Below are 10,622 nucleotides of genomic sequence, written 5' to 3' on the forward strand. Positions count from 1 at the left end.
CCATCATTATCACGCCAGCTTATTCTCACGCTTATTTCGACACATCCAAGGCATGCATATTTACACAAGACACAAATGGTCTAAAGAACGACGTTCAATTACCCAAATCATAATGGTGAACACCGGTTCTGGTAGCGGATGTGTGCAGCACTACATCGGTAGGCAGCCATGTGAGCTGGATTTGGTTTTCGTAGTGCAAGCGCATCCATTATTACTTCATATTAAACTTTTAATCAGTAGTTCACAATTTTATAGATAAGAAATCTACTACATATCTTTGGTGGTAAGTAAGTGTTTCTGTTAGAATTTCATGAGCTTACAAAATTTATGTGCTTGGCGTGTTTGCACTATCCCCATGTCTTCTTTGAATAGTTGACTCAAAACATCTATGTAGACTTTTCATAATTTTTGGGATAAAATCATGAAGTTTATCTCTTAATTGAGAGGAAAACTGGAACAATGTTTTAAAATGAGGCGCCATTGTCCTTGTAGCTAATGCAAAATTGGGAGCTTGGCAGTAAGCTAGGCCTATAAATCACCGTGGCTTGACTTGCAAATCATGAAAGTGACGATATGAACTCCTCAAACCCTCCATCACCTCCCTCACACACAAAAAAGTCATTATTCAGATATCCATCAAATGAGCTCTACATCGGAGCAGGATATGTAATTATAACCGAAGTTGCTGTTTATGGAAACCTGTGGAAACTCAACTTGTGGTTTTTTTTTTTTTTTTTTTTTGGTAAGCTGAAGATTCTTGTTGTCTGTTGACTTTCACAGTTATTAATCTCCATTGTTGAGCAAATTTAAGAATAGGTCCTTTATTCATTGATACACGTACAGTGAGAAAAATGAGTGCATTTACTGACTTCCATGCGAAGCAGATTGTGCATATAGGCCTAAGAATTGCCTTCAGTTATCTTTTTGATTTTGATGCTGCTCTGGGTCTATTGCCAAATGGATAACTATTTGAAGTTTAATTGTTCACTGGGGAAGTGAATATAATTAATGCACATACTTGGGAAATTAATATAATTAAAGCACATATTTACTCGCCATAATGTCATAGTTCAGAATTCGATAACAGCCATTACCGAGTAATTCTGCCGGTGCAGTAGCTATTATCTGTAGAGATAGTTTAATTAATATTTTCAATAAGACTGGATTCTAGGTGTCTCACTCTTTTCAATATTAGCGTGCCATGCAGTTTAAGCTGTGTTCAGAAGATGGGCCCAGATGGTGTCTTGGCATGTGTGGTGTGTATGTGCGAGTGTGTGTGTGTGTGTGGAGTGCGCCCCCAAATCGCTCAGCTCAGTCAGTAACAACTCAGACCCGTCAGTGTAAGGGTGTAAGTGCGCCACGCTCCTTCCCGGTACTGGAGCGGAACTCGCGATAAAATTTCAGGTAAGTTTTCGACGTGTTTGGGTTTCACGAACTTCATTTATAATGCGTCAACAGAAAAAAATATTAGTAGAACGCTACATAGCAATGGGTGGGATGACGACCCAGTATTGAAATAAAATTTGAAGTTTTTCTTAGCAAATTCTTGCGTTCAAGTGTAATGACCCCGGGGTGCAAATCCTCGAGCGTAATGCGAAACGTTACTACAGACTATTTGTCCTACATTCGTCATTTCAGTTGACAAATTACTGGAATGAATAGGATTTTGTTTAAAATAAAAAACAAACGCAATCCATTATAAACCGTTTGTTTTGTAAATACGTTGTAGGCAGTAGTGGCTTAGTTGTATGTAACAATAATGGTTTGCAAATCGTTGACGTTTCATTAATTTTGAAAACAGGCATTTTTTTATCATTACATTGTTTTCGCAGTTAGTTTTTTGCTTAACAGTGACATCTGATTTTATTTGTCATAATATTTCATAGAACATGAATGTGACTGGCTACAGGATGAAAAGCTGTTAACTAATTCGCACACATTGCTATGTAAGAGAAAAACTGTTAGGCCTATGTCTCCGTTCATTTAGTATCAGATTGCAGCAGTGCTGCAGTTGGTTATAAGTGGGAAAAGTACCAAATAAGTAGTTTTAAGTGGATACATTGTTATGCAGAATTGCAAAAAGTACGGGTGAGGTGGTAATTTTCAATACTGCACTCACTGACATTTAGTTTTACTGTTGCTACTGTTAATGAGAAACAATAGATGACAACCCTGAGAAACAAAAGGGCCTCCTGTTATTTAACATGAAAAATATCCCAAGGTTAGAATAAAAAAAAACAAAAAACATTCATTCAAGTTTCCTTGTAAGATTTTTGACAAGAAAGTTTGCATTAGGTAGTTGGAGGAGTATATGTCAACCGTGAATTGCTTTGTGATACGATGCTGCAACACTTCTTAGAACTCAGCTTAGGCAGAGATCAGTCGTGTCGTTGTTTGGTGTTCGTCACTAGAGCATCTCTAATCAGATCCTGTCCAAAGGATTCTGGCTCCAAGGTGTTTTTATTTTAGTTCATTCTGGTTCCAAGGTGTAAGGGTGCTCTTATTTTAGTCCGTTTCCTCGGTGTCTTTGTAGTAGTTCCGTTTTTCCTTGGAAAGTGTTTTAGAATGGTTTGTTATTCGAATGAGTATATCATTGTTTTTATTTTTAAGGTATTTTTCATTTGCGTTTGATGTCGTCTCTAAATTACTTTTTTTTTTCAAGTCTATTGTTTACCTTTGATCATTATAGAGTTACGTTTATAATTCCCCTTGTACTTTTTCCCCCCATTTTATCAGATTTGTTATTTAATTGCTGATGAGTTTCGTCATTTTTTCTATAGTATTTCGTAATTACAGCTTGTGAGTAGTATTTCTGAAAGTTCGTTAAACATTTTCTGTATTTCGTTTATATTTCTCGTGTAGTTTAATTAACAGGTCTTTTGAAATTAACGTATTGTTTCTTATATGTTTATAATTGATTTGTAAAATGCAGTTGAAGCTATGTTAGTTCATAGTTTTATTTTTTTGGAATGATCATGAATTCCGTTTAATGGAAGGTATATCTTTGTATTTTTTTTTTGTTTATTTACCATTTCTTCTATCATTTTGTGGGAGTGATGGATGGACCTTGTTATTTCTTGAAACGTGTTAGTTACTTATTTTAATAAATGTCTTTGCCCGTAGAAGAAACTGAACTTCGAACTCTCATTTATTGTAACGGGAGTCCGAAGTTACCTCCCCGCTCGGCCAACGCGGAATCAGAGGAATTTATTTCTGGTGATTAGAAATTCATTTCTCCATATAATGTGGTTCGGATCCCGCAATAAGCTGTAGGTTCCGTTACTAGGTACCCAATTGGTTCCTGGCCACTTAAAATATATCTAATTCTCCTGGCCAGCCCAAGGAGAGCTGTTAATCAGCTCAGTGGTCTGGTTAAACTAATGCTTTACCTTTTTATTGTAATAGGAATTTCATTTATTAATGTTTCCCACCCATATTATATATATAATATTGTATATATATATATATATATATATATATATATATATATATATATATATATTAAGAGAGAGAGAGAGAGATGAGAGAGAGAGAGAGAGGGAGAGAGAGAGAGAGAGAGAGAGGAGGGTTAGGACCGGAGTCGGAAGATAATTCTAACGAGGGAAAGAAAGGGTCATCGAACTCTTGAGGTATTAACCTTACTTTTTTTTTTTCAACTTTATTGACTAAATAAATATAGACCTGTGCCTGATGTGGGGGCTGAGATTGTTGTTAGGAGACTGTGTTAAGTCACGAATACGGAGGTGGACTGGTTTATTGTTTTCTTAAGGTGGTTGTTCCGTTCGATATAGTTTTGTCACGTGAAACCTTATACATCTCTAACAACTCGCTTGTGGATTGGAGTTAGTAATATATATATATATATATATATATATATAGTATATATATATATATATATGTAGAGAGAGATAGAGAGAGAGAGAGAGAGAGAGAGAGAGAGAGAGAGAGAGAGAGTGAGTGAGTATTCTTGCTAGAATATTAGATGTAAAGTGTATTGTCTAGTATTTATATATCTTTTCTTTTCCACCTCGAACCTAGATATCAAAATGTTGAGAGAGAGAGAGAGAGAGAGTACTCTGGCTAAAATTCTAAATGTAAAGAGTATTGTACAGTTTTATGTATTGATTTGTACCTCGATGTTAAACATCGAAATGTTTTAAGGTTTTGAGTGTGAATTTGTGCAGTGTATTGTAAAAAAAAATTTAAGTTTTTTCATTTATATCATAATTAGCAGAAATATGTCATAAGGATCCAGTATTGTAATTCAGGTCTGTTGTTAATTAGATCATTATTCTGTAGTTAACAAGTCTGGAAAATGTATACGCTGCAGCTTTTTATGCTGACTGCACTGATTTGTCATTATGTGAATAGATTCTTTTAATTTTTTTTTCTGTTGATCAGTTGTGCATGATATTTTCTTTAAAGCTGATCATTCATGCTTGTATAGTCGTTCGATATCTTTTTAAAAGCTAATTATTAGTTGTGCATGAATTTTTTTTAATGCTGATCATTTATGTATATATTCCTGTATGACAATGCAACTTTAACTTAGCAACGTTGGCTCAGAAGAAATAGGGATACATGAAAATTAATATTCGTCTCCCTTACTAAAAGACTAGAGTTAACAGTAAAGTAAAAATCTTATGTCATGCTACTAACAACATAGGCAACAATACAGTTAATAATACCAGTTGTATGCAATTTTTCAGTCAGAAGTGTGTGTGTGGTTGTGTAATGCTCAATGACTTTTTTCTCATACTAACTTATTCAAGTGCAACTATACGCGAACTTAAACGGGCTTTTTAAGGTTTGTGCGCTGTTAGAAAATTCGCTGTGATCTGAATTTCATCTTTGATCAGTTCAGGTAGGCACATTATACTTTATGGGAGGTATTTGATCATTTTAATTTTGTTTTTTTACTTTCGAGCCCCTATAGAGGAAAGGAATGCATTTCGTTTCGCGTGGCACACTGTAGACGTCTGTATCTATTTAGCTGTAAAACTCTCATTCAGTTTCCATCTTCACTTAAGAACTCTTCTCAGTAGGTCTTTGACAGCCAGGAAATTTAACTACGGTTAAGTGGTCTCGTTATAATAATTAAAAGATAACAAGAATGTGCGTTTAAAAGAAATTACTATTTTCCTCCGATTGGCAGATAAAAAAAGCTTACCCAGAGGCCTCACGACGCTCTGACAAATATTGTTGAATTTCGCCCAAGCACCATTTATTGCATTTCCTCGATGCCCAACCGAAAAGGACAGTCAATTCAGTTTGGGCCTTTTTTTCTGCAATCGCAGTTGCAGAATTGGAACATTAATCTCTGACCGACTCGAACGAATGTTTTTTTTTTTTTTTTATGCAGTTTTTTTTTTTTCCAAGCTCAAATCATGATTAATTTTTTGATAGTTCAATCGGTTACGATGGAAGTAATGTTTGTATAAGCATCGTGGAAATAATGTAGTGTTTACATAGGACTATTGTAATGGAAGTATCTTTTTGTTTAAAGTAATTGTCGTGTATGTATGATGAATATTTTTTTTCCAAAAACCAATCGTTTTTTCAACTGCAATTGTTACTGGACGGTTTTATTTATGTCTAGATCTTTTGTTGTTGCGTGTGGTTTATTATCGTTTGTGGTTTCGTATCATTCGTTTTCTGAGCTTTACTCTTAATTTGTTATATGTAGGTAAAATCTATTGTCTATAGTTCACCCTGTAGTATATATTATAACCTATAATTTGTATAGTTTCTCATCTGAATTCACAGACTTAACTCCTTGGTAGGCCTTAAGTCATTGATTAGTCGTACTTACGACTTTCATTTAATCAACTCGGCTGGTTTTTTGTGTCCGAGGGAACGCTGTGAAGTTCTAAGCATCGATTTCGGGATGGTCATGGGTTCTGGCATTTATCGCTGGGCCATGGAGCCAATTACTGATTAGATGCAATCTGGCTTGACTTCATTGGTCCTGAGACCGGCGGCCATAGCGAATAATTAATGCCTTGGATTTGTTTGCATATAATTAAGTATATTAATGATTTTTTATCGTCCTTGGAAATTCATGAATAGAGGTTAACTTTTAATTGGTGTCTTTAGATTAATACCATATTCATTCGCACACATTACTTTTCGTAGCGTCGGTAAACTGTGGTTAGAGACCAGTTAAGTGCCTGAATGAAAGGCGCACCACTGACAGGCAGATACAGACACTCTCTCTCTCTCTCTCTCTCTCTCTCTCTCTCTCTCTCTCTCTCTCTCTCTTTAACTTTAGTTTTCTCTTTTTTCCATTCACACATTTTCATTATTAAACTCTCTCTCTCTCTCTCTCTCTCTCTCTCTCTCTCTCTCTCTCTCTCTCTCTACTCTTTAAGTTTAGTTTTCTCGTTTTTTCCATTCACACATTTTCATTAATAAACAACTCTCTCTACTCTTCTCTCTCTCTCTCTCTCTCTCTCTCTCTCTCTCTCTCTCTCTCTCTCGGTATTTATTGAACTGCACAGCAGTGTTTTGAACTGTTATTGATATCAGGTGCATAGATATACCCATATATTTTTTTATAGTCTATCAATACATTTTATTTAAAAAGCTTATATCACTAATTACTGTGATCCTTTGCTGTTCATTTTGAATTTAATTCTTCTTTAGTTACAGCTGTGGATTATGAGATGTAACGTTTATTTTAAGCAATTATATATAAATTCATTTATCACTGTAACAATAACGGTGACAAATATAATAAGTTCAATCTACATCGCTGACTACTTTTGAGAACAGACTCCTTCGACATTTTAACTTAGATGCTTTGACTCCAGTTTCAGTGACCATAAATCAGTCATTAGGTCGGGAATGAAAGATAACCAAGAACCTAGAAAAGGTGTGAAACAATGAAGTGGGTCGTGAGTGGATCGTGGAATGGTCGATGCTCGAAGGTGATGCTGTACTGCTCAGGGATGTTGAAAAGAAATTGCTGAAACTGGCGAAAGGTTTGGGAATATATGTAAGGGACAGGTTATGAGACTTGAAGAAGTGCCCTCTAGTGCCGTCAATGCACATCACTTGGCATACTGTAAGCACTACTTAAGGGTCTTTGCTGCGCCCTTTCGGCCCCTAGCTGAAACCTCTGATTTCTTTTACACTGTCTCCGTTCGTATTCTTTTTCTTCCATCTGATTTTCCACCCTTTCTAAAAAATGGTTTTGCACTGTTTCGTTTCAGTGCCGAATGATCTCATAGGTCCCAGCGCTTGGTATTTGGCCTAAATCCTATATTCTATTCTATAAGAGTGAAGTTAGTATAAATGATGAAAGTATTGAAGTACTGCAGGTAGTAAAGTTAGTATAAATAATGAAAGTATTTAAGTACTGCAGGTTTTTATGAGTGAATATGATGGATGATGGTAGGATGAAAGAGGAATGACTTAGAATAGGTTGATGCAAGGAAGGTATAGCGGGGATTGTGCTGAAGTTTGGGAAGAGATCTTCAATGTATTGGAGTCAAGACGGAAGTGTACATTTGGCAGTGGCATTATATCTTATATATATTTTATAAATTATATTTTTATATATATTAGTAACATTTTAACCATACATTAACATCTTTTACCATCATAACATAACATACATACTACATACATTCAGATATGATTTGTTTACAAGTACAAACACGTATTTGCGCGTACTGTGCAATGTTGAGGGTTATACGAAGTCCCCAGTTTTAATTCACAGGGAAATTTGTCAGCTTGTATGCTCGTCATTGTTTAGTAGGCTAATTGTGTCCATGAGCTGTTTACGCAGTTTTCCATTGTCGAACAGTCAAAAGACTGTTAGTGGAATAATTACATTTTTTACAAGGAACTGTATTAACAATACCTTCGGCACATAATCCAATTAACGAAAGCTTACATTTTGCGCATCATAATTTTAACCGTGCTTTCTGCACATCAGCGAAAATATTGTCGGTTGCTGCCTTGCCAAGCTTCAGAATGCTGACGTCTTCTCTCGGAAGGCGGTTTGAATGAGAGGGAGAAGAATGCGCGTCATTTATGCATTGTGCTGTTCCCGGAAAGATCCCCGGCCATGGGATGACTGGGGCGGAGACTGGGAATTGTCAGCGCGTTTCTTGGTAGGAAATTCTCGACGCGGAGGGAGGGATACTTCGCGTGAGAGTCACTGTAGCAGATTCACATCAACCTTGCATTTGACGTCTAGGCCAGTCCCTTACGACGCTCCTGATTGGCTGTTGATAAGCTAATGTCGGGGCTGGAAACTGCCAGTCTCTCTCCAGATCGCCACCTCGGTGGCCGCGAGTTCAATTTTCTGGCATTCCATTGAGGGGTGAGAGATGTGTATTTCTGTTGATAGAAGTTCACTCTCGACGTGGTTCGGAAGTCACGTAAAGCCGTTGGTCCCGTTACCGAGTAACCACTGGTTCCATGTAACGTAAAAACACCATACAAACAAACAAAACAAGAATGATGATGTCAACAAAAATATTACCGTTTTGAAGAACAGCTACTGCGACGAAAAAAAAAAATACCCAAATGAAGGCATGGTTGCACCGTTTCTCTGTATCCTTTCACCTTCATGGAATGTATGACTTGACAGTTGTTTATTCAATATCGGATGTTCTTTCGATGTACAGTTGAATTCCATATCTTTCCTCGTGCATATTTGCTTAATCTATTGCTTGGTACAATATTGCACAATTTTTGTACCACAACTCTCGACGTAGAAATAGTTTATGAACCGAGTAAATTCATTAGTTCTAACGCGGGATCTATATAAATGCACTATGAGAGACCAAAATTATATTCACTGGAAACCTCAGGTTTTATAACGGTTGCGAAGTATATGAATATTCGAAGCCAGATTCTTCGTCAAGGTACTGTTTATTATTACAGGAAGGTATTAGAAGCTAAAGCACATGATTTATGTGCTATAGTATAACTGGTTCACTTAAGGTAGATTCATGGATGAGCCGTATGCTTACGAGACGTTTGTTTGGCGGCCGCTGATTGGCTGGTACCGGGAGGTAGGCAGCTCCCAGCCAATCAGAGCCCGCCAAACAAACGCCTCGTAGAGATAGGGCTCACCCAAGAATCTACCTTAAGTGAACCAGCTATAGTTATCTATGCATACACGCTAACGCACGAGCCCACTTCTTGAGAGAAGAGAACTTCATCCAGTCACGCTGTCGGCACGCTTAGTTGCCTCTCCAGAGTGACGGACTTTGTTGAGAGTGACGTGAATCTATGGGTTGCCTCCTTCTAGGGAATGCTGAAAGGGGGTTATTTATGCAACCTCTCGTGACCCACAGGAATACTTTCGTCTTTGGAAAGAGGTTTAAAGGTGAAAGGCCGCCTTTTATAATGTCATGTCTTTCATCGGGAGGATGGGGTAGGCATCTGTGTGTGTGTGTGCGTGTGTGTGTGTATGTGTGTGTGTGTCAAGCTAAGTTAAAATGTGAGTCTCACATGAGTGTGAAGTGTCTTCCTCAAACAAGTCTAGAATCTCTCTCTCTCTCTCTCTCTCTCTCTCTCTCTCTCTCTCTCTCTCTCTCTCTCATACACGCACACACAAGTACTATAGTCAGTTTCATGCAAGGGTAACACACTCTCTCTCTCTCTCTCTCTCTCTCTCTCTCTCTCTCTCTCTCATACACGCGCACGCAAGTACTATAGTCAGTTTCACGCAAGGGTAACCCTCTCTCTCTCTCTCTCTCTCTCTCTCTCTCTCTCTCTCTCTCTCTCTCGTACACGCAAATATAGTCAGTTTCACGCAAGGGTAATATTCTCTCTCTTAATCAAAGTTGCAGTCTCAATCTCACGCGAATGTAAAGTGTCTTCCTCAAACAAGTCTAGAATTTCTCTCTCTCTCTCTCTCTCTCTCTCTCTCTCTCTCTCTCTCTCTCTCTCTCTCTCTCTCCAAACTATCAAGGAAATGAATACTGATCCGACATTCGGAATAGCGTTTCGAAGCTAATCCTTTATTTTTCATTTTTCGCGAGAGTTCGAGGTTGTTATAGTATTCCGGTTGTATCCCTTTGTATTGGAGCTTCTATACCATTGACACTGAAATATTAGTTTCTGTTATTTTCCTGTAAGCCACGCTTTGGAGAACTGTAAAGTGAACGTGAAATGTTTACGGTCATTGTCTCGTATTTGTTTATTAGAGATTTTACTTTCCTATTCTCTCTCTCTCTCTCCCTTGGTCAGGTTTTGCTTTGGCTTTCTACTCTCCAAGTTGAGTATATATCATGTTCGTCTCTTTCCCAAGACGTATAGTCTTATTGCTTTCGAGTGGCTTGAATGTTATACTCTGTGTGTTGGGGAGAAATAGATGGTTCCTCGCCACGGTTGTGCTGTGGAATTGATTTCCATTATCTGGCGTGTGTTGTTATTTCATAACAGCTTTTTTTTTTGGGGGGGGGGGGTGGTGGTGTTGGTTTCTTTTCTGATAAGACCAGATTTGTTTTTCTTATGGAAAATATAATGCATATAAGATTCAGTTTTCGTTCGTTTTTCAGGCCTTATTATTCAATGATGTTTTTAAATTTGACGTCGCTGAATGACTTCCGGTCAATGCGTTTAGAAAGGTAGGTATGTTGACAGGAGAATTGCCAGAT

The 10,622-nt window shown here is 37.4% G+C and overlaps 1 protein-coding gene across 10 annotated transcripts in view; it reads left to right on the forward strand.

The window, feature by feature from the left end:
- Positions 1-1,286: 1,286 nt before the first annotated feature.
- Positions 1,287-10,622, forward strand: part of LOC135199317 (ras-related protein Rap-1b-like) — a 653,366-nt gene continuing 644,030 nt past the window's right edge. For all 10 annotated transcript variants that reach the window (XM_064227261.1, XM_064227287.1, XM_064227240.1 and 7 more), the window contains exon 1: positions 1,287-1,404. The gene's annotated coding sequence lies outside the window, so the exon portion shown is untranslated. The remainder of the gene's footprint in view (positions 1,405-10,622) is intronic.

This window comes from Macrobrachium nipponense, chromosome 23 (assembly GCF_015104395.2).
Source record: "Macrobrachium nipponense isolate FS-2020 chromosome 23, ASM1510439v2, whole genome shotgun sequence".
In the NCBI taxonomy this organism is placed as follows: domain Eukaryota; kingdom Metazoa; phylum Arthropoda; class Malacostraca; order Decapoda; family Palaemonidae; genus Macrobrachium; species Macrobrachium nipponense.